The following is a 25110-nucleotide window of genomic DNA, read 5'->3' as shown; positions in this document are numbered from 1 at the left end:
GAGCCTGAGCTTCTCCTTGACTCGTTTTTAAAGGAAGCTCCTCCTGTTTATAGGCCGTTTTAGTTCCCCATAATAAGTAAAAGCAAGGATAGAACATGTTCCGAAGTGAGTTGTTTTGCTCGTTATCAGTTGGCGGCGTGTCTGCAAAAATTAGATAAGCGCCAGCCGGCTTTGTATCCGAAAACTTGCAATTAACATAAAGTTAATTATTGTAAAGAGCTCATGAGCGCCCATGCAGCCTTTTGAGTACATTCACTAATTAAATGAGTTACAGTAAAGGAGCGCCGATCGAAGAGATTTTGGTGTCAAATTGTTCGCGCTTAATTAACGAAGCGATTGCCAGGTTCGGGAATTTTAGCACGCTCAGGAGCCGAGTGATTAATTAAAAATGGAATTGATTTCGTATTGAATACGCAACGAGTTGGATTTTCCCTGTTTCATTTCCACAAAATTCGGATTTCTTTATAAGGCAAACGCTTGATTTTGTGGGAATCTTTTTGCCATTTTACGTACCGTAAATTCGATCTTTTTGCATGTGTTACTGACCGTAAGCAAGTAAATCTTTTACCTTTTTGATTGCCGTAAGTTACGCCTTTTGCCGATAATATTTACAACCGTACCGTATCGATCCTTTTGCCGTTTTGCTTTCGCGTTTTCACCGTTACTTTTTTCATTTCCAGTGTTTTTATCGTGGTATTAATTGCCCAAGGTAAGCCGTTTTTTTAATTACATAGGGGGGAATTTGTCGGTTGGGCTGTAACTCTGTTTTAGGGATACCGAAGTGGCCGCAGAATTCCTGGAGTTAACATCTCTGATTGAGACTACCTCCGCTACCGAGACCGACTCGTCCTTCCGTGGTTACCGTCCACCTCGTTCCAGGCGCGAGATTTTCGTCTGGCGGTGCTCGAGTCCGTCCGTCCGTCCGTTCCCTGTATCGCCGTTTTCTACCGCCGACTACCGCTTCATAAATGACTATATTATATATTTAATTAAATTAGATTCCAATAATAATTGAACTACTTAATAGGTTTTATTTCCTCAAGCTCACCGGCTATGTGCGAGCAGCCCAAGTTCGTCGCAACGCTTCGAGGACCTTGTTCTGCTCAACATGTATACAGCAGTAAAATGAAAATAACCATTCGTAAAAGAGACAACATCCCGTTTACCCGAAGAGCTTCCTTGTCTGCTTTCCCTTCAGACAAGGCTCAAATCTCTCATTCCACCAATTTATCTTTCTTCAGCATCATCTTATGGCTTTTTCAGACACCAGAGCAGCCGACTCTTTCACTCGCAATACTTCCACGTTTAGTTCGTGCAATTTGTCTTTTCCCATGCAAAACAACTTCGCATAACTGTCTCACTGCGATATTCTGAGCTAAAAGTTGTATATCCCAAAAATGCCAACGGGTTTACCAAGAAAAAGTAAGCAACTCATTTCTAATTATATTCGTTATTTGGAACCGGAGCTGGGCAGAATACTTTCAAAAAGTATTTGAATACTAAATAGTAAATACTTTACACAAATCAAAGGTATTTCTTATAGAATGTGGCCTGTAGAAACCATAATTTCAAACAGTTCCAAGATTGGGCTACTAGTTCAAAAGTTACAGCCCTTTGAATTTTCTTTCGAAATTGGTTTCTGCTTATAACCTTTGATTGAGAAGTCTGATCGAAAAAGAAGGAATTGTTTTGGATTCTACGCACCAAAATTAATAAGAAAAAGTGTTTTCTCGAGAAATTTTGGTGCAGTGGATTTTTGGTAAAAAAGGAAGGTTATACATTGCCTTTTTTTGAGCCCCGAAAAAAAATTGTCTCAGATCGACCAAAAAAAATTTTTCTTATAGAATGAGGCCTGTAGAATCCATAATTTCAAACAGATCCAAGATTGGGCTACTAGTTCAAAAGTTACAGCCCAATGAATTTTCTTTCGAAATTGGTTTCTGGTCTATAACTTTTGATTGAGAAGTCTGATCGAAAAAGTAGGAATTGTTTTGGATTCTACGCACCCAAATAGAAATATTGTTTTCCCGAGAAATTTTGGTGCAGTGGATTTTTGGTAAAAAAGGAAGGTTATACACTGCCTTTTTTTGAGCCCCGAAAAGAAATTGTCTCAGATCGACCCGGAAAAAAATTTTCTTATAGAATGAGGCCTGTAGAATCCATAATTTCAAACAGTTCCAAGATTGGGCTACTAGTTCAAAAGTTACAGCCCTTTGAATTTTCTTTCGAAATTGGTTTCTAGTCTATAACTTTTGATTGAGAAGTCTGATCGAAAAAGTACGAATTGTTTTGGATTCTACGCACCAAAATTAATAAGAAAAAGTGTTTCCCGAGAAATTTTGGTGTAGTCGATTTTTGGTAAAAAAGGAAGGTTATACACTGCCTTTTTTTGAGCCCCGAAAAAAAAATTGTCTCAGATCGACCCTGAAAAAAATTTTTCTTATAGAATGTGGCCTGTAGAATCCATAATTTCAAACAGTTCCAAGATTGGGCTACTAGTTCAAAAGTTACAGCCCTTTCAATTTTCTTTCGAAATTGGTTTCTAGTCTATAACTTTTGATTGAGAAGTCTAATCGAAAAAGTGCGAATTGTCTTGGATTCTACGCACCAAAATTAATAAGGAAAAGTGTTTTTCCGAGAAATTTTGGTGCAATGGATTTTTGGTAAAAAAGGAAGGTTATACACTGCCTTTTTTTGAGCCCCGAAAAAAAAATTGTCTCAGATCGACCCGGAAAAAAAATTTTCTTATAGAATGTGGCCTGTAGAAACCACAATTTCAAACAGTTCCAAGATTGGGCTACTAGTTCAAAAGTTACAGCCCTTTCAATTTTCTTTCGATATTGGTTTCTAGTCTATAACTTTTGATTGAGAAGTCTGATCGAAAAAGTACGAATTGTTTTGGATCCTAAGCACCAAAATTAATATGAAAAAGTGTTTTCCCGAGAAATTTTGGTGCAGTCGATTTTTGGTAAAAAAGGAAGGTTCATTCAAATACTATGCGAAGTATTCGAATACTTCTCAAAGTATTCAAATACCTTGCGAAGTATTCGAACACTTTATGAAGTATCCAAATACTTTGCGAAGTATTCGAATACTAAGTATTTGTGAAAGTATTTGAGTTACAAATGCAAATACTGCTTCCATAAAAGAATTTAATTACAAAGTATTTGAATAGTTTAAAGGATTTGAATACTAAAAAGTATTTATAAAATCGAATACTGTCCAGCTCTGTTTGGAACATGGAAGAGGTCTACTTTTATCAGTCGCAGCAGTAAGAGATGGTTTTATTACTGGGGCACGCTGGACCCTTGATCCCATAAGTTTTCTACAAACTAAACTAAAGAAATCAGTACAGTGTAAACAATGTGCATTTACAAAACTCGAAAAAAGAAACCAAAAGAAGGTTAATAATAATAATAATAATAATCATATTCCAAAAAAAGTATCCTCCTACGGCAAAATGTCCAATGTCCATCCAATGCATCAGACAAATCTACAAGTAGCAGGTAGTATCAACGAGATACCACCGACATCGATATGTTATTATGCTTGTACACAACAGCCAGTGGCGTATCCAACACAACTTAGAATGAGTGGCGAACAACAACAAATGTTAGGGATTCCCACATCCCTTCAATAGTCCCAACCAGCCGCAAAGTAACAGAGGATATCCACCTTTCGATAATAGGGATGAATGGAACACAGTCGTAATAGCCAAAAAAAGGCAAAGGGTTAGCCCGGATAAAAGAGTAGTAAAACAGACTAAGATCAACGATTATTGGCTGAACTGGCCTATAAAAACAACAAACCGGTATCAAAGCCTCACTGATGATGAAAATCAACACTTAAATAATGAAAACGAGAAGAGGAGTCAACAAAAATAATAAACACCATGATCAGCTGCTGTAAAATGTGTCCTTTGCGAAGGAAATCACGCAGCCAATTATAAAAGTTGCAGGTTTCCAGTAGTAATATTATATTTAAGTTTCGAGACTAAAAATTTGTTGTTTCAGAAACAAACCTTCAAAATGATATGCTGCATTAAAAAATGGACATGTAGTATTACTGTTGCCTCACTACTATTGCGTTTCTAATCTCATAAAATTTGAAGTCAACAAAATGGTAGGTGAAATTCATGGTGAGATCCGAAAGGAACGCCTTTTGTAAAAAAAAAGCTCTAAAATTCCACAAGTGGAATTGTATGAAATTAAAAATGCGGATAAAGGAGACTCGAGAAGGTAACCATTATTGCAGAAATATAATTTTATGATTCTCGATCTTGAGTAAGATATTGGCAACTCTTTTTAAATAAATGCCTCCACTGAAAATATTCCATATTGCAAATGTTCGTCTCTCAAAATTATTGCATTGACGAAAACCTTGTCTAAGACCACCAATTATACAAACCTTCCGGCTGTAACAGCTTATATTCAAATGGGGTCAAATTTTCATCATTAATTGGTATCTAATTGTCAGACAATGACATTTTAAACAGACATTTTTATCTAATCACCTTTTTTTTATAAATTACAGTTGAATTACCAAATAAATAGAACCGTTACCTTGTCATCGCTTCCATTGAACGGTATTGATTAAATAAATTTCAAATACCTAATGTATAATTAATGGCCCCCAATATCGATCGAATCAAATATCATTCGATTGAAATGCAAAACATAAAACTTGTTTTTGACGTATTATGGCTCATCAATTAATTTTTTTTGTCCGTAGAAAATTGCAATAGTGACATTAACGAAGTTTGATTACGTGATTTTCGTGCATATGTTAATTGATTAATTATTTCTGCAAATCAAGGGTAGATTTTTAGTCGAACGGTTTTTGGTATTTTAATTACGTTGAAAAGTCTAGACAAGTTTAATTCCTTTTATGGTGTTTAGCCACATGAATGAATAAACGGTACCCACCAGTTAGTACTAAATCTAACAGTTAAAAAATGCTGCTGTCAAAGTCAAGTGGAGCTGAATCTTAATAACTTCCTGCACTTCTAATTTATAAAAATTGTAACATCTCCAATAATTAATCACTTTTTTTGGGGAATTTTCGAGCCACAAAATAATTACATACAATGCGACGTCGCTAACCTACATTGTCACGCTAATCACAGGTTAAAAAATTCGTAATTAGATTGGGGATATCATAAAAATTAAACGGTAATGCGGACCTAGTTAGTAGGACCTTCGGGCTGTTAGTTGTTCAAAATTTTAATTTACAATTAAGTAATCCGGTGTCTTCTTTAAACGCGTAGATCCCTTAATTTGAATTGAACCTAATGGGGACGGTATTTAAATTCGCCAATGTCGGCAACGGTAAAATTCGGATGAGAATGTAAATGAAGAGATTTTCTTCCTGATTAAAATCGGTGCTTTTTAGAACTTAATTTGTTTGGCATGTATAGGATTCTCCAATTTTCTAGACGTTATAATTGAATTCACGGATGAATAAATAAACCACGTAGGAATAATTTCAAAAATTCGCGGTATCCAATCAAAGTTCACACCTTTCGTTATTAATTGCCTTGATTTTCATAAGAAATTTGATTGGTTATCGCAATCTCCTTACAGTTTCCTGCTGTTCATGGTTTTCTGAATCACTCTTAAATTTTTGGCTTGGGGAGACCTCCTGGATGATTAGGTAAATAACATTCAGTCCAATTTCATAATCTTTAAATTCTAAAAATGAACTATTGAATCCAAAAAGCCCTCATAATTGTAAAAAGGTCAAATTTAAATTGGAATAATTTCAAAATTCTAAAAACTGAATAGCTGACATCTTAGGTGACTTTTAAGGATCGAAATTTCAAAGCTCTGAATTAAAAAAAATGATAGTCCTCTATAAGGAATAAATCGATATATCCCTACATCTGTTGTGTCTTTCAAAATTCTCTCTGGTAGCACAGATACCACCCGCACATTCCACAACCCCCAGACCCCTGTTTCTGTTATTACTCAAAAACGTTACCACTGACACGAAAATTTTGCAAAGCAGCATCGGAGTTACCAACACGATCCCGAGGAGTTTGGAATACTTTACAGGAAAGAAAGATTCGTGAGTCCTTTTTCAAAAACTATCACGGGCGTTGAAGGCCAGTCGCTTCTGTGGGAAGAAGTCGCAATCCCCAGTTATACCAAATTCGATTACCTTTCCTCAAACGCTACTATGGTAGTGGTAGGGGTAGTAATACAAAAAGAATTGTTGAGTCCTTCTTTGCCCGTTTGCCGCAGGGGGATATTCCATACCCCCCAGACCCCCGGTGATGTTATTCGCGAAAAACGTTACCACTGATACGATAGTTTGCGAGAAAACAGCATTGAAGGTAGCAACTTTTGAACTTTTGACATTTTGGAATACTTCAAGAAAGATTTGTCTGTCCTTACCCAAAAACTATCACGAGTCTTGAAGACTAGTCGCTTTTGTTGGAGGATGTCGCACCAGGGGGTTTGGAGGTATAACCCCCCCCTCCCCACCGTATACAAAAATTCCTGCCCCCTGCCCTCAGCTATTCCTTTTATTCTCAGGATACGTACCAAATTTGGTTCAAATCGTTTCCCGATTCGGATTTCCATAAAAAAAGTATTGGGTAGTAATATTTTACCTCCTCTTACCAACGTGCGGATGTTGAAAATACTAAGTTTGTCAAATATCATGAAGTCAGCAGTAGCATCTAGGTTTATAGGATTGTGTTAAAATTATTCTTGTGAAGTTAGCAATAGAATTCCAGCAATACATTCTTCTGTACCCCTTTTAAAAATGACAACGTTTTTGGTTAAACTGTGTGGTCGCTTTAGGCTTTAACATTTTTTTGTCAAATTTGCAAAATTGCTGGTATAGGGAATTTTATAAGTCTACCACTTCATCGTGTAAGTGACCACAACTCATGTTCCAGAAATAAAGTGCTTTAAAATAAGAAACAAGTGTACAACCAGATAAAAGTCGAAATATCACAATGTTTCCACGATCTCACAGGCCTAAAAAGTTTTGTTCCGCTTTATGAGAAGCCGAGCACATAACGAAAATGATGGATTTGTATTGATTAAGAGGGCACGCTTTCCACAAATGTTGCGTTCAGGAAAAAAGGGGTCGCTTCGTATTTGGATTCGGGGAGATATTTAAGTAAAAATCTGGTGGAAGAGCGAGATTGTTAATGAAATTTTCGAACAGAATCTATGCCGTTCAAACTTCATTATTAATTAATAGTTCAAGCCGAAAGCAGTATAACCGCAGTGCGTGGCAGGGTCGTTGTCCTTTCAAACGTGAATACTGCGAAACGTTACCGTATCAATACAGCAGCGAACATTTTTTCGTTTCGGTGTATATTTGGATCAAGGTGTTCGCATTTAAATAAATTGGGGCCGAAGGAGCAAAATATTTCGTTGCGCTAGATCTGTAGTAGAAATTTAAGTAAAAACTAATTTATTACTTAAAATTGTGCATCTAATTTATTTATATGAACTGCAACTAATTTCCGAACAAGACGACTACCCGTAAAAAGGTTAAAGACATTTAATTCAAGCCTTTGTTCACTGTTAATAGCAATATAGATATTTTAGCCCATGAGAATTTCAATAATTTTAATTAACGCACCAAGAAGACTTTTTTTCGATCTTGTTAGCCCCGATTTTAAATTTGTTGATTTTTTTCTGGTTAAAGAGCAAAACTGCATTGTATGTATGGTTTAACTCATTTTTATGTACTAATATTTCGGACTAAATTAGTCCTTCATCAGAGTAGATAAATTAGGTAACAGCGTCTTCAAGTTACCTAATGTATCTACTCTGGTGAAGGATTAATTTGGTCCGAAATATTATTACATGAAAATGAGTTAAACCATACAATGAAGTTTTGATTTTTAACCATAAAAAAATCAACAAATTTAATAATTTTAATATTGAGACTTGCCAAGTTCTTTAACTTAGAAACTTCAAGTATAAGATTTTCCCTTCGAGAAGGTTTGCAATGTGCTAATATTTTAAAAATTGCCCAAAATGCTCACAAAATGTTCTGAACAGTTTATTTTCATAATTTTGGTATGATTAAACATTAAATTACAGTGTGAAACTTAACAAAAACATTAGTTTCAGTTGTTACTTTAAGGGTGTAACGGGTGGTCATTTTGCAGTTTCAAAAATTTAGTTTTGAATTTGTATTTTGTAAAACAAAGAAATTACACATATACCGCTTCATAGCAAACATGAACAAAAGTATTTCTGGAAATAAAAAGCGATAACAACGCGTGCATTTTGGATAAAGATGTTCACTTGAGAAACGAGGTTAGACTTTGAAAAAGTTAGCTAGTGATAGTGTGTATATGCCCGTAAGTGTCTCTGCTATTGCAGGTATGTTAATCTGCCGGTTTGTATGGCGGGGGCGGCTCTACGGAAACGTAAAAAACGGGCTTTATTCGAGCGTGTCATATGCTCTCTGTCAACTGATATGCTTCAACTTCTGAACTATATTGACGATTTGTTCCACTTTGGCCTGTGGAAATCGGCAGACTATATTACGTTTGTTACTCTTCAATAATTTCCTTTGAAATAAAAAAAAAATCCAACGCGCTCGATAATGTCAAGGTTTTTACGTATTTCAGATCCCTGCGGCCTGCGGTCCTCTTTATAGGAATTGCGTTTTCAGCGTGAGTATACGTTGCCGGGTGGCAGGTTCCCAACCTGGACCTGATAAGATCCTCTGTTGTCGTATTAAAAGATGCCACCTTTCTGTAAGCGAAAAGATCGACTGGTGTCTTCCACATTGATAAGTCCTGGGGGCGAATATGCCAGAAGCGAACTTTCCAAGGGGCGAATATTCCGGAAGGGATGTGTTATACAAATTCTATCTGCTGCTATCTCATCTCTTACACTACCCAGAAAACTTAATCGTTTAAAACAATGGGTCCTTGCAAAAGCTATTATTTCTTCTGTCCGGTAAACGAAAGCTTACGTTTGTGCTTTATGTGAGCTTCTGGTGAAAAACAAGAGTGTAACGGGTGAACAAACAAAATGCGTATGTAGACGTCAGAATAAACGCCTACGCGATGAGAAAATTCGTCCTAGAATCCACCACGATGAATAAGGTGACATTTAAGTACATACTGTCTTGAATTTCTTTAAATAGAAATTCTTCTCAACATTTATTTTTAAAACCATTGTGCTTCTACAATGAAGATTTAATTCACTTTCACATAAGAATAAAACGACCTTTTACCAAAAACTGTTATTAATCACAGCGGTGTTGGGAACACAATGGCAATCGTAGACCAGCAACACAGGCGGGCGGTTTCTCTGGAGCAAACAAAGGGAGTGATTATAAACCGCACTTCCTTGGTGCACATACTTCTCCGGAGCAAAAGGGAAAAAAACACATGACAAGGGTGCCCACATAAAACGCCGTTTTGAGTTTCATCGCAATCTAGATTCAACGAACAAAAGACGTGGGAAATTCGCATAAAAATTACACGTGGTGGAAGGTTAAAATTAGTCGCTTCAAGATGCACAATAGCCTTAGCATTTTTGCTTCGCCGCCCCGATCGTGTCCTTGCCATAACTTGCAAATACGGGTATTCATTATCATTATTATTGATTTATTTTATAAATTTTACGCACGATTTGAAACCGAACGTTATTATCTATTGTTTTATTTATAAGAATTGCCCGTTTGCTTTACAGCCCTTTAAGCGTCGATCCGCCCACGTCATATTGTTTATTTTACACTTATATTTGAGGCGAAAAATATCACCACACCCTATTGATTTATAACGCTGTTCCGGATTTATAACTTTATTATTGTCGCCTTCACACTCGAACAGATATCGATGGCTCGATAACTGCCGCAACGAATATCGGATTAATTATTCGCGATCAGTTTTCCGAACATGTTGGTAATCTTGAACTGCGAACGTTCGTTGGGTTGAAAGTTATCTTCTTGTTGCTTTTACGTTTGCGTCAAGCGCAAGTCATTGTATCTCTTGGCAAAGGCAAGTTCTTGGGTTTTTTTTCGTTGACCAAGACCAAATTACCTTGGATGGTTGATAAAGTGTAAACGTTGAAAGGCACGTGATCGATACCAAGGAGTGTTCGCATGGTTTAACTTAGATCATTCTGTATCTTGCATGTTCTTTTCAAGGTGTAATAGATTCTTGGTATTCCAGAAGATATTCTTCGTCATACTGCTAGGCCTCAGCAAATTCCCATTCGACATTTTTCTTTGTGCCATTCCTCAGATCAGAACGCAAAAGGCACACTTTTGGGTAAGTTTTGACTGGAATTGTGTTATATAGCCTGACAAATTGATCAAAAAGTCGAAAAGAAAACGAATTTTCTTAATAGATTTCGGGTAACTACATTAAAATTTACAGTATATACAGTGAATCAGTTGACTTTCTTCTTCCCTCTTAACTCTCTATAGATTTTTTAGTTCCCTAAGAACACCGACAGCCAAAAATCGTTTTTTTACAAAGTCATTAAACAACAACTTATTCAGTTAAAATTATTCGGTTTCTTTAGATTATTTTGATTCATAGTTTAGGATTCTTCGAGTTACCCAAATTTGTTGGGTCCCCGAATTCATTCGGTTTCCAAACTTTTCGATTCCATCACATTTTCGAGATTTGTCAGATTCTTTAGAGATGCACTAGATTTCGTATTTCGTTAATATTTTCAGTTCCGATAAAGAGCGCAGTTCACAAAGAAATTAAAATTCGCCATGGTCTTCCGCTTGCCCCTTACTAGGGAGGGGTGTTAGTAATTGTAGCGGTCGCTCTAAATCTGGATCAAGTTTTTTTTACATTGGTGTGGTAAAGTTGAGAGTTTGGAAATTTGGTAGTGGAATGGAATTGTAAGAAAAATAAGTGAGTTTACGGTGGAATGGAAGATTACCCGTTTTGCGCTTCTTGGATTCCGGAGAGACGAGATGCCGGCGATTTTGATCATGTGCTGGTGTCTGAAATATACACGTGCGGTGGAGGCACTCATCGGGTGGCGGATAGGAGGACTCCCATACAGACACCTGCTTCGGTGTGGGTAGCGAAGATTATAAGTGGCCTGTCGGGGCTAAAACCCAGACTGGTAGCGACGAAGATGCTCTCCGCGGAAGTTGTTCGACGTTGGGCTCCTTTGCAATAGTTCACATGATAACGATGTGTCTGATGAACACAGACCTTGAAAAGGTTAGTAAAGAGGTTCGAAGGGTCTAGGCTAGACATGGTCCTATCCTTTATTGAGAAGAACCGGCTCTGAACCTAGTTGCGAAAGAAAGGGGGTAGGCACAATGGGCCTTTGGTATGCCTAAGTGCTGCCTGATCGTGAATAGATAGAGAGATAGATATCTGAAATGTGGGGATTCGGCATTAGGTCATTTCAGCATCGTGTAAACTGCAAAATAGCACATGATGATCGTGTTTGGGAATGATTGATTGCTCTGGCTCTTATTTGATTCGCAGTGTCGGTATTAAACAAACGAATTAACTATTAAAGATGTCCGCCCGCGTTAATAAGAAGCCATTTTGTAGGCATAATCAGTAAGAAATTAAAGAATAGGTCATTCCGGAAAATATTTTCATCCATTCGGTCCTGAGCTGTGGAGGTATTAACAGTAGAATTCCGAGAATTTCGAGATTAAGGGTGAGACCGCGACACACTATGTTAGTTTTGTTTTACGGGAGCCTTGACCGCACTAGGAACAATATAGTTTCTTCTTTTCGTGAAAACAATTTTGGTGATCGCGATAAAATTTCGTCTATGTGCCTAAAACGTTTGATGAAATTCATATTTGAATTTGGAATTTTGTCACGCGGGAAAAGTAAAGAGGTTAATTTCAAGAAAGGAATCCAGGTTTCGGGAAAGCGCGGAAAGGAAATATTACGGTTAAACGAGACGATTTATATTCCTGTTGTACAAGGTATTATACCAGTTTTAATGAACGCACCGTACATCGATGAAAGCTACCACCTTTAATGAACACCTGGTACCTCGATGAACCCAAACGGGCGCTTCCTTACGAGAAATTGTAGTTCCGGACCTATGCATTTCTTTTCTAGGAATTGGAAAGGTAAAAATAATGACCAATTTGTAGCGCCGCCGTTTTAGTCGCCGCCCGTAATGAAATCAGGATACTGTAACTAATTTCCAGTTTGTAGCAATTCTCTCAGAGATATTTAAAATATCTTTGCAGCATTCGAAAGCTCCCTTAGATTAGAAGAGGAGGGATAATTAGTATTGTATGATTTCAGCTCCGTTAATTAATGATTGGCCAATTTTAGTTGCTCAATGGTAATCTAAAACTAGGATACAAACCGGCAAGGTCGCTCGCTTACACGAGATTAACCTGATAATGTTAACCTGATAATGTTAACCTGTCGCTTGATCCCAAAATTCCGGGACGCGATCGGTGTTAACTGAACTACCTAATTTCGGTATTTCATCCCGGCCATTTAAGTGAGTATAATTAACTGTAGTATTGTTGGAAGCGCGCTTAAATAACATGAATTTTAAGACTGGTCCTAGATTTTTAGGATAACATAAATAAATAAATTAAAAAGTTTTAATTTTCGAACGTAAGCACCCAGGTACGCCGGCCGGCCGGAAATTCCGGTCTTCTTTCCTGCATTTTGCCAATTCTATATAAGGTAACAGCATGATTTAGGGGAATTTTCTTTTGTATTCGCTTTTCGTGTTAATTTGGTTTAGTTTTGGATTATAACGCACTGTTTAATTTCAAGGTAAACGCTTGATATTTTCATTCCTTTAATTATCAAGGGGGTTTGCTTTCCAGTGTTTTCTTTCTCGTGAGTTAAGTTGTGCTTTGGGAAATGGTTACCGTAAACGTGTGTAATTTTGTTTTAGATATTTCGCCAGTGACCCACCGCCCGTTTCCTGCCGTTTTCCGTTTTCTCCGTCTGATTGATCCTTGAGCAGGGGCAAGGATCGACAATCTCTTGGTGGCGCTCGAGGTAAACCGCCCCGTTCCGCCTGAGGCTGCCGTTTCTACCGTTTGCGCGGACTACCAAAGTTTGTCAATCGCATTAGAAGAACCATTAATTAGGTTCGGATAAAGAATAAACCCATTGTATAGTTTGTGTAAAAATTACGTTGGCAGAGTTCAAGGTGACAACTATAATAGTGGTTAAACTTTTTTCGTTAATGCAGAATAAATTCGCGCAGTAATCTATCAAGGAACGAAACCTTTCTCTTTGAATATTATTTATTGGTTTAGATTATTAGGGAAAAATTGACAACATTAAAGTGACGAAATGGAAATAGCTATATACATAGAAGACAATACAAAAAACACTACCGATTCAGTATTCAAAAATTTACATTGCATTTTCCACATTCGCGGGAATCCAATTAGACCATGATTCCATTTGAGCTAGGGTAATTTAAGAAGTATCCACTTCCTAGAGGAAACCGATTCAATTTTTGGATGCGCCGGAAACCAACCGCTTCAGGAAACATTGTTAAGAAAGATATTGTTCAATTTTCAACTTCTATTTGTACACATTAAATTGTTTTTTCTTCAAACGTCAAGATATTAGATCATTGCAATTAAATTGATGTATACAAAGCAACGAAAGTGTATGAAATTCATTACGCATTTAATGAAATTGGTGAATAAATAATAATATTTTCGATAGTGCCACTTTGTTCATTTACGAACTCATCCAAGAGGTATGGTTGAACTACTGAATGCCCAAAACCTCTATTTTTCGAGTTAGTACGGTAACAGTCCCGGACGGACGAACGGAATTGTAGACCCTAAATAAAGTACGCTCCACGCTCATCAGATGGTTTTTATTCAGTTTCTTTCGTTTCTTCTTCAATTTTTCCTTTTATGTTTAACCTTTGCAAGGAACTTTGTTAGAAATTCTAAGGAACTATGAGGGATTGGGCGAATTGACAGAAGTACTAGAAAAATGTATATGTATAAGGAAAATTTGAGGGAGTCTCTGATAAATTGTGTATTAACGGTTGGTGTTGCCAGCTATTAGGAAGAGATAAAGTGGCATAAATAAATTATCTTCAAACAAACAATATCGAGTAGCAATAAAAACACAGTAACAATAAATTCATTTAAGACACTTTACCCTAGCGAGTGGCACCCCCAAACAGTTTCCGTTTAATTAACAAGTTGTAAATATAGCAATTAATTTCAAATTTCCAATTTAGAAAGCAATTAATATAGTGAGTGTTTAGTTAATACGCAATAAATTCGGAATTTGTAGTTTATGTTACCAATAAGTTAGCACAAAATAACCCAAGTTTTACATCTAAATACTGTAACGAGTATTCTAGAAATCTAAAGTGAGATCGAGACGCCATCAGGTCGACATCAAGTCGATAAAGGATTACAAACCGGTGATAAGGAATGAAGAACGTGATTGTTTGAGAATTCTCTATAGAAGATTTTTATTTGCTATATAAGCGGATTGAATTGTGTTTGGCGTAAGTTCCAACATCAACACCGAATTCATGAGTCGTTATTTCTCGTCTCTTATAAATTTACATCCTAATCCTCTTTCTACCCTAGATACGGTTTTGAGCATTTGCTGATACCATTGTGTATACCTAATGTATATACCTATTGTAAGTTTTTTTTAAATTATCCTGTATTGTAGATGGTTCATCCCCTATTGTAAACATCAAAGAAAAACTGTGGCCTGATTTACATTCTGTCTCTTAACAAACATGGATGTTTGGTTCACGAACCGGATTTGCCACAAACGGCAAAGGTTCAGTGGAAACTAGATTGAAATGTGCAGAGTTCCGTCAACGACATAGATGAATGAATTTTTGGAAGATCTGCAGACTTTCCAGGTAAAAATTATCATCGTGAGTGGGCAGCAGGCAATCAGTAGAAGGAATTTATGACTGTTGTAGTAGAATTATTATTACTATTATTTCTCCCATATTTATACTATGTTGGGCATGAGATTTAAAGATCCATTAAAATTGAGTTTGTACATGACAGTTAGTTGTAGTAGAAAATATACACTCAACGGCTTTATTGTTGTTTTTGATTTATTATTCGAATGATTTATTAAGTATCTTGTAGATGTAATTGTTTAATATCAATATTGTAATCACGTATCACTTTCTTTACGTTTACGAACGACTAAGTACCTTAACCTCAGAATTTAACATCCAACATCTGTCTTCATCGTTTTGTTGTCGACATCGTTCACATGTTCGAAGCCTCAATTGTAATAATAAATTTTGACAGTAATAAAATACCCAGCTATCACCTGCACGGATGAAAAATAAAGCATGGCGATGAATAAACAGTATAATACTTGGCTGCTCTTCTGGAACAGTCAAGCGTGATGCACATCATGATGTTAAAGGTCCAACAGACAAGTTTCTTGTAGTTCTTTCCACATTGGGAACGCCTTTAATTGAAATCCATAAAATCCAAAGGATTATTGCTAATTAAAACAAATCCGCGCAGAGGGCGACCTTGCTGCATTCAACAGGTTTTGCAATAAACGAAATGCCTAGTAAATTACAATTTCATAAAACACAAAAGGCAACGACCGAAAAGGTGGTTTATCGACGAATCTTGCGTACTACCCAATTCTTAACGAACGAGTTTTATAATTAAGATGGGCTTCATCTAATAGGCAACCGGTCAGGTCTGATTATTGCATTCGGAATGCGAATCGCCAACTCGATTTCGATATCTTCCTTTCAGGTCTTGAATATGTACGATGGACCATTCGGATGCAGTTATTTTTAAAAATAGACAACTCTTCTTCGTTCGTTGCCCTCGGATCTTCTGCATTTTAAGGCGTATGGGAGGTGTACAGTGCGTATTTATAACCCAGATGGCCTGCTAATGGATTCCAAAAAACAATTTTCGCTACATGCAAATAACTTCAATGGACTTATTTACGATATCGAATTATTTGGTCGGAATACCTCCAGAAGCAATTCCGTAAAACTGGATTGCTGCAGCGTTTTAATAGAGTTGATTAGCAGCTTCTCGATCATAATACACCTCATTGAACTCCCCAGGCAATTTGTTATTAAAATTGATTTAGTTAAACTAATGCAACAGGATTCAATTTCCGGTTACCAATGAAATTATTGATGGGATTCCGAAATGACTCCGAGCAAAACTGATAGCATTCATCATTTTTGAAATCCGATTACTTACATCCTGAACAAATTAAATATTGGCTTGTAATTTACTCCTTGATGTAGATGAAACCGTTTCGTGAAGAACATGAGAACGAAATATTGACCAAGCCCAATTTGGCGGTAATCGACGTGTAAGAGACATTAATTACGATAGCCGAATCCCCCATTGGGAAGATATATCACAAAAGATTGAAGCTTAAGTGAATACAACGGTTAATTTTGCATAAGTTGTATCAATGATTTATTACCAAAGCCCGAGTATAAATCAATTACTGCTAATGAGGATGCTCTTCCGTCGATTATGTCGCAGCATAACAATGTCAAGGGTTAAATTAATCCTTTAACCAGACGATCAAGTTTCCTGGCAACCATTGCTGCAACAATATTGATATGGCTCCCCTAGGGTTCGCATTTAAAGAGATAGAGAGCAAAAGTTTGCTCATGCCACTGACCTCAATAAGAAATGTAGAAATTCGAAAAAACGAAAAAATTCCCAACCGTTTTTGAAATCTGGATCTGGATCCATCCATTCATACACCACCAGACAAAAAGAGCAATGACTAAAGGCTAATTTCATTCTGGTTAAGAATCGTGAGTGGTTAATACTATTCACATATATCCAACCCACTACGCAATCAAATGCTTTAACACTTAGATCAAAAGTTATAAATACTGGACCTTAAGAGACTGTATAACAAAAACCACGAAATAGTTACCTAAATCATCATACCAGAAACCAGCATCAGAAAGGTAGTATGGATAGATGATTACCTGAAACAAAAAGAAAATTATGTTACACATATGACTATTGTGCATTAAATTTTATTTAAAACAAATCATGTGCGGTTAATTTTGTTTAAACAACCGTTTCGTTTATTTTATTGTAAAGTGGAATTGCGTATTAAAGATTGAGTTCATTCTTTTGTAAAAGGTTATCTCCAGTCGTTTGCGATAAGGATCCGTAAGGCTGCGAAAGCTAATTAGTTCCAATATAAGCACCTGCTGTCGCCGAAGTTTAACGCAGGTTTTAAGACCACGCATTATTTTGTGAAGGAAGGAGGAAGGAACTAAAGCGCAATGGAAGGAAGGTTTTAAATAAACGACCCCGACGATATTCGAGACTTCTTTGGTGGTTGTGGACGTTTGAAACGTAGCCGTTTGTTTTGGTATTTGGCATACTGCCGTATTTATCCGAATTTCCTTTCGTTAAGATCTTCAAGTACTCAGTCAGGGAGTTTTTTCCCACCATCTAAGGGCCAATACTATAATAATAATAATAATATTGACTTTTATTATTTGCAAATAACATAAGTTTAACACTTCTATATGTGGCGGGCATCTTACTCAAGATCTGGTTCAGACCGTCTGACGAAATCAAAATCAAATTAAAAATTAAACTAAAACCGCAACTCCATTTACTTCTCTTAGATTAGACACTTAAATGGCTGAGAAAAATGTGGGGGTATAGGAGACGAAAAAAGCAGCAAAGTCATGGACAACATTTGAAATGATTGAAAAGATAGAAGAAAGCGGGAAGTATAAGCGGAAAAATATGGCAGAGAGAACAAATAAGGATCGACGAAGAAGAGAAACTAAAAGGGCGAGGGAGCAATGGCTGCTAAATGAATGCAAGGTGATGGAAGAGCTCGATAGAATAGGAAGGCGCGACATCGTGTTCAATAAAAAAAGACACGCGGTGTGAATAAATAGAGGAAGATGCGGGTGGGATTTTGTTGCGAGTGTTGGATATGAATGGGGTTGAGGAGGGCAGTGGCGGAAGATCAATTTGGACTTTGAAGAGGTTTGGGAACCAGGGATGCCATCGCAGCTAAAAACGATTGGAGAACTATATATAGAATGGGAAAGAACTGTAAGTAGATCTGGAAAAAGCATTCGATTATGTGAAATACGAAAAACTGTTAGACATTTTAAGGAACAAGGGTGTTTTTTGGAGAGTGATCCAACACGAAGCAGGAGGTGAAGGTAGATAACATAACTGAATGTTTTGGAATAGAAAGGAGTTAGAAAGGGATGCTGTCTATCAGAAATGGAAATTCAGTCAGGTTTGCTGATGATATGATATGGCCTCTGTGGTGCAGTGGCCCAGCAGCGAAACCCCACCCACTTAAAAATAAAGTTCAAAAGTAAATAGAAATAAATAATAAAAAAATAAATATTTGTTGAAAACACACAGGAATTGAATGAAATGTTGAAACGACTGGAAGAAATGGAAGTCACGTACGGATTGAGAATTAACCACAAAAAGTGGAAGGTAATAATGAAAGTTGGAGCAGAGGAAGGAATGGGTGTAAGAGTAAGGGGAGAGAAACTGGAAGAAGAAAAAACAAGCAAATACTTAGGCACATTAATATCATATAATAATAAGATTGGAATAGTCAAGGCAGCGTATATCAGAAAGAGAGTGGTGGCCAGTCAAAATCGTCACAAAAAATCGCTAAATTCGCAAAATATGACGTATCTATGATTTTTTAATATGTATACCCAAGTTTGCAACTCGCTAAAAGTTGTGGGAAAAGTGTGGCACACGAAAAATCGTGAAATTTTCGGATTTTTTTGTAGTATCTCTTAAACTATGGATTTTTCGACGAAAGCCACTACATACGTTTTTTAAAAGCATTAAATATGTGACTGCCGAGGCTCTGTTGGTCAATTAGATACCGAATTATGGCACTTTGAAAATAGATATTTTTTCCAAAAAGTTACAATTTTAGTTTTAGACTCGGTTTAAACCTTTTTTATTGCGGTTAAACCATTGACCCTATGAGTAGTAGGAGATTTAATTAGCTTTAAATTAAGTGCAAAGCGGGATCTGTAGGCCTCGTAGTTTTCTCAAAATGCCAAAAAAAACTATATAAGGTAAAATTCAGTAAAAGTTGTGGAGAAGTAGTACTAGAAAAACCGTGAAATTTTCGGATTTTTTTTTCAGTTTTTGCTCTATATCTCCTAAACTATGCATTTTTCGAGGAAAGCCATTATATACGTTTTTGAGACCATTATATGCGTGACAATTTAGGCAATTTAGAAAAAGGAAATGTATTGATGATTTGAAGTAACTAAAAGTGCAAAAAAACGTCATTCAAGTTAATCTAATTTAAAATTATAATGCAACCATTTTTATTTAAAAAGATAAGAGGTACTCAAAAAGGGTAAATTTGGAATTTTATTTTTTTTATTTTTTTATTGCCTTTATTTTATAGTGGGCGGAGTGTTAGCAATTTGCTACTCTTCCCACTCAACCCACTATACAATCACAAACAGCCATGCCTTACCTGGGATTCGAACCCAGGACCATTGTAGCCAAAGTTAGAGCTTCTAACGTAAGCTCATCTGAGCTACGCAGGTCGGTTCTGATCACTTTCACTTTTCCTATTTAATTGTACATTGTAGCTCTAAATTATTATAAGATTTTTTTAAGCATATGCAGTACAAATAAGTCACCCTGCACATGGGAAACATTTCCAAAACTTCTTACAAATTGACAATATTTGTGTATATTTCCAAGCATTCCTAAAATCTCCAAAGCACCTGCGGAATTTCTTAAAAATCTCTAATACTTCCGATATTTCAAAAACATTTGTGAATTCCAAACATTTCCGTAACCTTCTACAGCATTTCTGTGCATGTATTTCCTACACTTTCCAAACATTACCAAAATATTTCCCAAATTTCTAACAATTCTTCAAACCATTTTCTGAAAACTTTCTGCTCATTCCCAAAATTTCCTTAGAGCATCTCTGAATATTCGTGGCGCACTTGACTATTTCGGTTTTCATCACCCAAGGGATTCAATTTAAAATATTTGTTACCTTTTACCTAAATACGAGTCTTGTCCCCAACTTAAATGGCCACGTGAATATTGAATTTAATTCTTTATTACCTAATCAATATTTTATACCTACCATAACATTTACCAACAAATATCAATATACAAATATTAATGCAATTCCAATTTATAAATAATTACAATTATAGTACCGTTAACTAAAACATAAAATTCAATCAAAATTTAACATTTTCCAATTTCACGATAAGCAAATTAATTTTAAAAAGTTACCTTGAATTTCTTTTTCGTGCAGTTAGGCGATTTCAGTTATGAACGAAATTCCGTGTTTGGAAAACCCCAAAGGGGTTTTCTTAGGTGAGGGAGACAATTTCCGGGCGGTTTATTTCCTTGGCCCAAATTTTCGGCGTTTTGAAAAACAGAAATCCATAGAAGTGCAGCGTAGCCACCTGAAGCATTTACAGAGTAGGTGCTACACCTGGATATCCGCCGAAAGGGCTTCTAATTTGCTAATCATTTAAACATAGACCTCTTTTATACGGATTCCGCACTTTGTTCCGATTAAAAGGACTCCACAAAATTGTGGGACACGAATCTTTTATCGACCATCAGCATTCAATTCGATTACCATCAGCTTCATCGACGAATCAATCGTTAAAAAATAATTGCCTTCGCGCTTGATTTCCCCCATTGTTGTACACCCAAAACAGATTCAACGAGGAAGAACAGTTGTAAATCGTAGTAACAAATTTTGTAAATACATAATAAAACTTGTGGCCATTAAAAGGAAATAACCCAGCGCGATACCGGCACTTTATTTTTAACGATCCTCGTTCTGAACACAAAAAAAAGTCGATGGCCATTTTTACGATTTTTAATATTAAAAATCCATCTAGAGAGTAGGATCGTCTGCATGTGAGGCGATTATTCGGCTTAATGAACTTTAAAAAGGCCATAAAAAATTACGCGGCTCACTCGTCTGGAATGTAGAAAATAAAAAGGAAAAATTCGAAACTTAATATTGCGGTGGCTACCGGAATTATATTTACCGCCCGTTAAGTAAGTAAAAGTCAACGAACTTTATTGTTAAAAAGTCTCGAAGAAGAATTTCTGTTTCGATAGGTAATGTACAAGTGAGAATGGAGTCCGTGGGAAGAATCAACATAACCCACCCCAAAGTTGTCAGTCTGTACAAATAAAACTGACAAAATTAAATGGGTATGTTTAGAATTTCTAATACACACACCTCAGATTTTCCACTTCAGTTAACAAAGAGTTAACATTCAGTAGCGTCGAATGTGTTTACATAATTTAATAACACCCCCTTGGCGTTCTTGAAAGTTGAAATTTAAGACGTCACTTGAACTTGCAATTAGCCAATCATGTGTGCAAATAATTTGTCGCCAGGATGACGCTTGGCTGATGCCCATATACCATGGAAGAATGTCAATTAGCGATTTTGGACAAGCTCGCCAAGAGCGTGTTCTTAACCTCACTTGCGTAATTACGTGCTTAGTTTGCACATGTATGTAAAAATTGCATAGTGGAATTGTGTGAACATTTCCTGCGATTTTACCAGCGAGTAGCCAACAATTTCTTGTTTACAACGTGAAGCTTGTTGCACAACGGATTCTAATTAAAATTTTCTTAACAATACAGTAACAGATACTTCTATCTTCGCAAAGGAAGTACAAAGTAATATTTCGAATTACAAATTTGACACGCGTAATTGATTTTTAATTTACTGCGGAAGTCATCCTTTAATGCTGCCAATTTCTTCATGTGAAAAGATCGCGGTAGCAGAATTTGGCATTGGTTGTGCTACTTGCTTAAAATATCCACGATGCGTTTCTAGAAGCAATAAAGTAGAGTACCATGTCTTCTTTTCGATAGGTAATTATTGTTTACGATTACATCAACCATGAGACAACGGTTGGTTAATGGTAATCCGAAAATAAACAAGCAAGAAAAATATCCAGACGTACTACCGTCTTCATTCCTTTTTCGTATCTCCAAAACAGCACTACTGATTCAAATCCATAAGCTTCTTCCGACTCTCAAGATTCAAGTTTTTTCCGTTCCTCAGGTTATTCAAATTATTCAGACCCATCTCTTCAGATTCGTAAAATTCTCTGATTTTTTAATTTTTTAAATTCTTCACATTCTTATGACTCCACAGACTCATTCTACTGATTGTTAGCGCTATGTTCTGCACTTTGTGCGTCTGTATCCTGTAGTCCTCCAATTTAAGCTTTTTCGTTGAACGGACGACAAATGATTGTTTGGATTAGTCACTTCCTTCACGAGTAACCGCGTCCATGTTATTCCAATACTTCACATTATCATAATTCTTCGGATTCTTTCGTTTCTTCGAACTAATCTGATTTTTCTAAATCGAAGATTCGTTATTTGCTTCGAATCAGCGCACGATACAATCACATACAACCATGTCTTCCCTGGGATTCGTACCCAGGACCCTTGTAGCCAAAGTTAGAGCTACTAACATAAACTTATCTGAGCTACGCAATTCATTCATAAGTTTTTTCATATTGTTCTTCGAATTCTTACGATAGATACATTCGGTGGAATCTTCGGATCGGAAGAATCGAGATCATTCTGTATTCATTTATCCTCACTACAGTTTTGAACCGAGCATAGATCCTAATCGAACCGCATATTTTATAACCCAGAGACCAAGGGAACTTAGAACCTTTTTTTGCATAAAGGAATTTGAGAGAATGCCTTGGCGCTAGAAACAGCGGCGATGAACTGGCGACGGTAGTGTGAGGCTTGCATCCTCTAAACTACTTCTCCTTAACATATCCCAAAAGCGACCCGGGTATCACAGCTGTATTCAACCGTCCTTCTTTTCCTCGAGTGCTCATTATTGCGGTGTCGTCTTCCCGCAGTCGACTTACCGTTTTCCCCATGCGCTCCGTAAGAAATTGAGTTAGGGTGTAGTTGACGCTCCATATTTCCGGTTAACCCACTGCTTGATATCCGGTATTATGGTATTCGTCTATTTTCCCTGTATACTACTCGTCTAACGTGTCTACCACTTATTGGTCCTTCCCTTCACCAGTAGGTGCGCTGGAGGGATGTCGGTAATCATGACAATGTCTTCCTGTGGTGCCGTTCTATAGGCACTGGCGATTCTCAAGGCAAGGGTTCTCTGTACTCTAATTGAATCTTTATTCAGGATTGCTTTGCCACACACCCCATTCCATTCCTGGCTCCCAAACGTCTGCTGTGTGTAGGTAGATAGATTGGATGGCACTAAAGAGCACTCGGCGCTTGGATGCTCGCGCCCCCCTTTATTTGGCACAAGCCTCGTGAGGGCAGAGAGGTTCCCCGTGGTTACATGTCGCACGTGCTCGATAAACGTACCGTTGTTATCCAGTAGTCCACTACTTCTAGTATCTTGATGTTTTTTCCTGCGGGTAGGCCTTGCGAGGCGTCCCTGGAACGAGTTTAAGACTTCTATCATCCATCCATTCCCGTATAAGCTCAACAGTTTTTCGTAATTTTGCACACCCTACTAGGATTGTGCCTTCCGGCACCCTGTCTCTGAGAGCGCCGTTGTATGCGACGTTCCATAACACGGGACCAAGCACGGAACCCTGTGGTACTCCAGCGGTTGAAATGAAGTTGTGCTCTTGGCCCTTTGGGTTAGTTGCTATAACTTCCCCGTCTTGAAGATAGATGTGTAACAGTTAGGCCAAGTTCCTCCAGGATAGTTTTCCTACTTACAGTGTTAAAAAGCATTTTCTACGTCTATGGTCGTCATTCGGCAGATCTGGCGGGTACGATGTGACCCTGTGCTTCTTGTGCTTCCGCTTAGGGTTTGCAATGCTTGCATGGTGGTTTTCCCCTTTCTGAAGTCAAACTGCATGGGCGACAGTTTTTGGACCATCGCCACCGTCCAGGAGGCGCATAGATCGAAAGTTGCCCGTGGTTTTAGGTATCAGGAAGTCTTAACTCTTTCCATACCTCCGAAAGGTCATTTCAGGTGAGTACTATAGAATTTTCTCAGGATCTCTGGTCTCTGCCGAACTAGATGCCTTATTGGTCGTTATTTCCCCGGCTGCTTTCTTCACCTCGGCGCACGTGTTGGGCTCGTAATCGTACTCGTGCTCGTGATCGGGGAATAGACTACCTAGATATTGTTTCCTGAAACGCCTCGGTTCAATCGATTCTCGCAGTATTAGCTCTTATCTTTCTGGTCTCTACTCCATATATCAGCATCCAATTCCTCTAGACGCGTATTCTAGCAGGCCTTTTGACTCTTGGTGATAGATTGCCTCAGCTCCACCCGCTTGTTTCTGGCTTCATCGAGTACACGCTCGCAAGATCGTTGTCATATTGGTCGGGACACTTGCACCTACGTTATTTGGAAACTAGTCCCCCACATTGTTCCGCCTGCCATATGGCATTCTTGATTGTGGAGCACGACATAAGCTAGGAGACTGGCCTTCTCATCTCACACATAGAACATTTTTTCTATTTTTTGACATTTATCCCTTAGGTGCATCAATTCTCCGCAGTTGAAGCACTACTTTTGCCTGAGTGCTCCTTCTCTACATCTATGACCCTCCTCACAAATCTCCCAGTATTTATTGTGCTTGGTTATTTCTTCCCTCTTGCTGATCCTGCATGGCGATACTCCCACCCAAATACGCAGAAGTGTGTATAATTTCTCCGCCTTCCATATTGCTAGGTAAAACGGAAAGTGCTATTCGGATAATTTGTTTAACAAAATTACTCATGGACTGGCCTGGGACCAGAGTCTGGGATAGGAATACTGTCATTTATGTGGCTGTATGAGTACCAACTACAAGTCGGAAAAAATCGTTTCCCGGGCAAAACGTGGTTTTTTGTAACGAATCACCCGTTTTCGTATATGATTTCGATCACCTTGATGGAATCTACCAGCTTTAATTAACACCCGGTACTTCGACGAACTCAAACAAGCGCTTCCTTACCGGAAAGTGTAGTTTAGGATCTCTGTACGTCTTTTATTGGTTGGTAACAGAAGGTAAAAGTAATGACTAATTTGTAGCACCGTTTTAGCCGCCGATAAGTAAATCAAGATACTGTAACTAATTTGCCGTTTGTACCCGTTCCCATAGAGAGTAGCCTCCGACTAGAACAGAAATTCTA

The 25110-nt window shown here is 37.4% G+C and overlaps 1 protein-coding gene across 4 annotated transcripts in view; it reads right to left on the bottom strand.

The window, feature by feature from the left end:
- Window positions 1-25110, bottom strand: part of LOC116170169 (protein Shroom) — a 187386-nt gene that overhangs the window by 120911 nt on the left and 41365 nt on the right. Inside the window, exon 2 of one of the 4 annotated variants that reach the window (XM_031486390.1) lies at window positions 16865-16919. The exons of the other annotated variants lie outside the window; for them this stretch is intronic. The gene's annotated coding sequence lies outside the window, so the exon portion shown is untranslated. The remainder of the gene's footprint in view (window positions 1-16864; window positions 16920-25110) is intronic. 4 annotated transcript variants of the gene reach the window in all.

This window comes from Photinus pyralis, unplaced genomic scaffold (assembly GCF_008802855.1).
Source record: "Photinus pyralis isolate 1611_PpyrPB1 unplaced genomic scaffold, Ppyr1.3 Ppyr1.4_LG5, whole genome shotgun sequence".
Classification (NCBI taxonomy): domain Eukaryota; kingdom Metazoa; phylum Arthropoda; class Insecta; order Coleoptera; family Lampyridae; genus Photinus; species Photinus pyralis.
The sequence above is the reverse complement of the archived record's forward strand: the minus strand, read 5'-3'. Positions and strand labels throughout refer to the sequence as shown.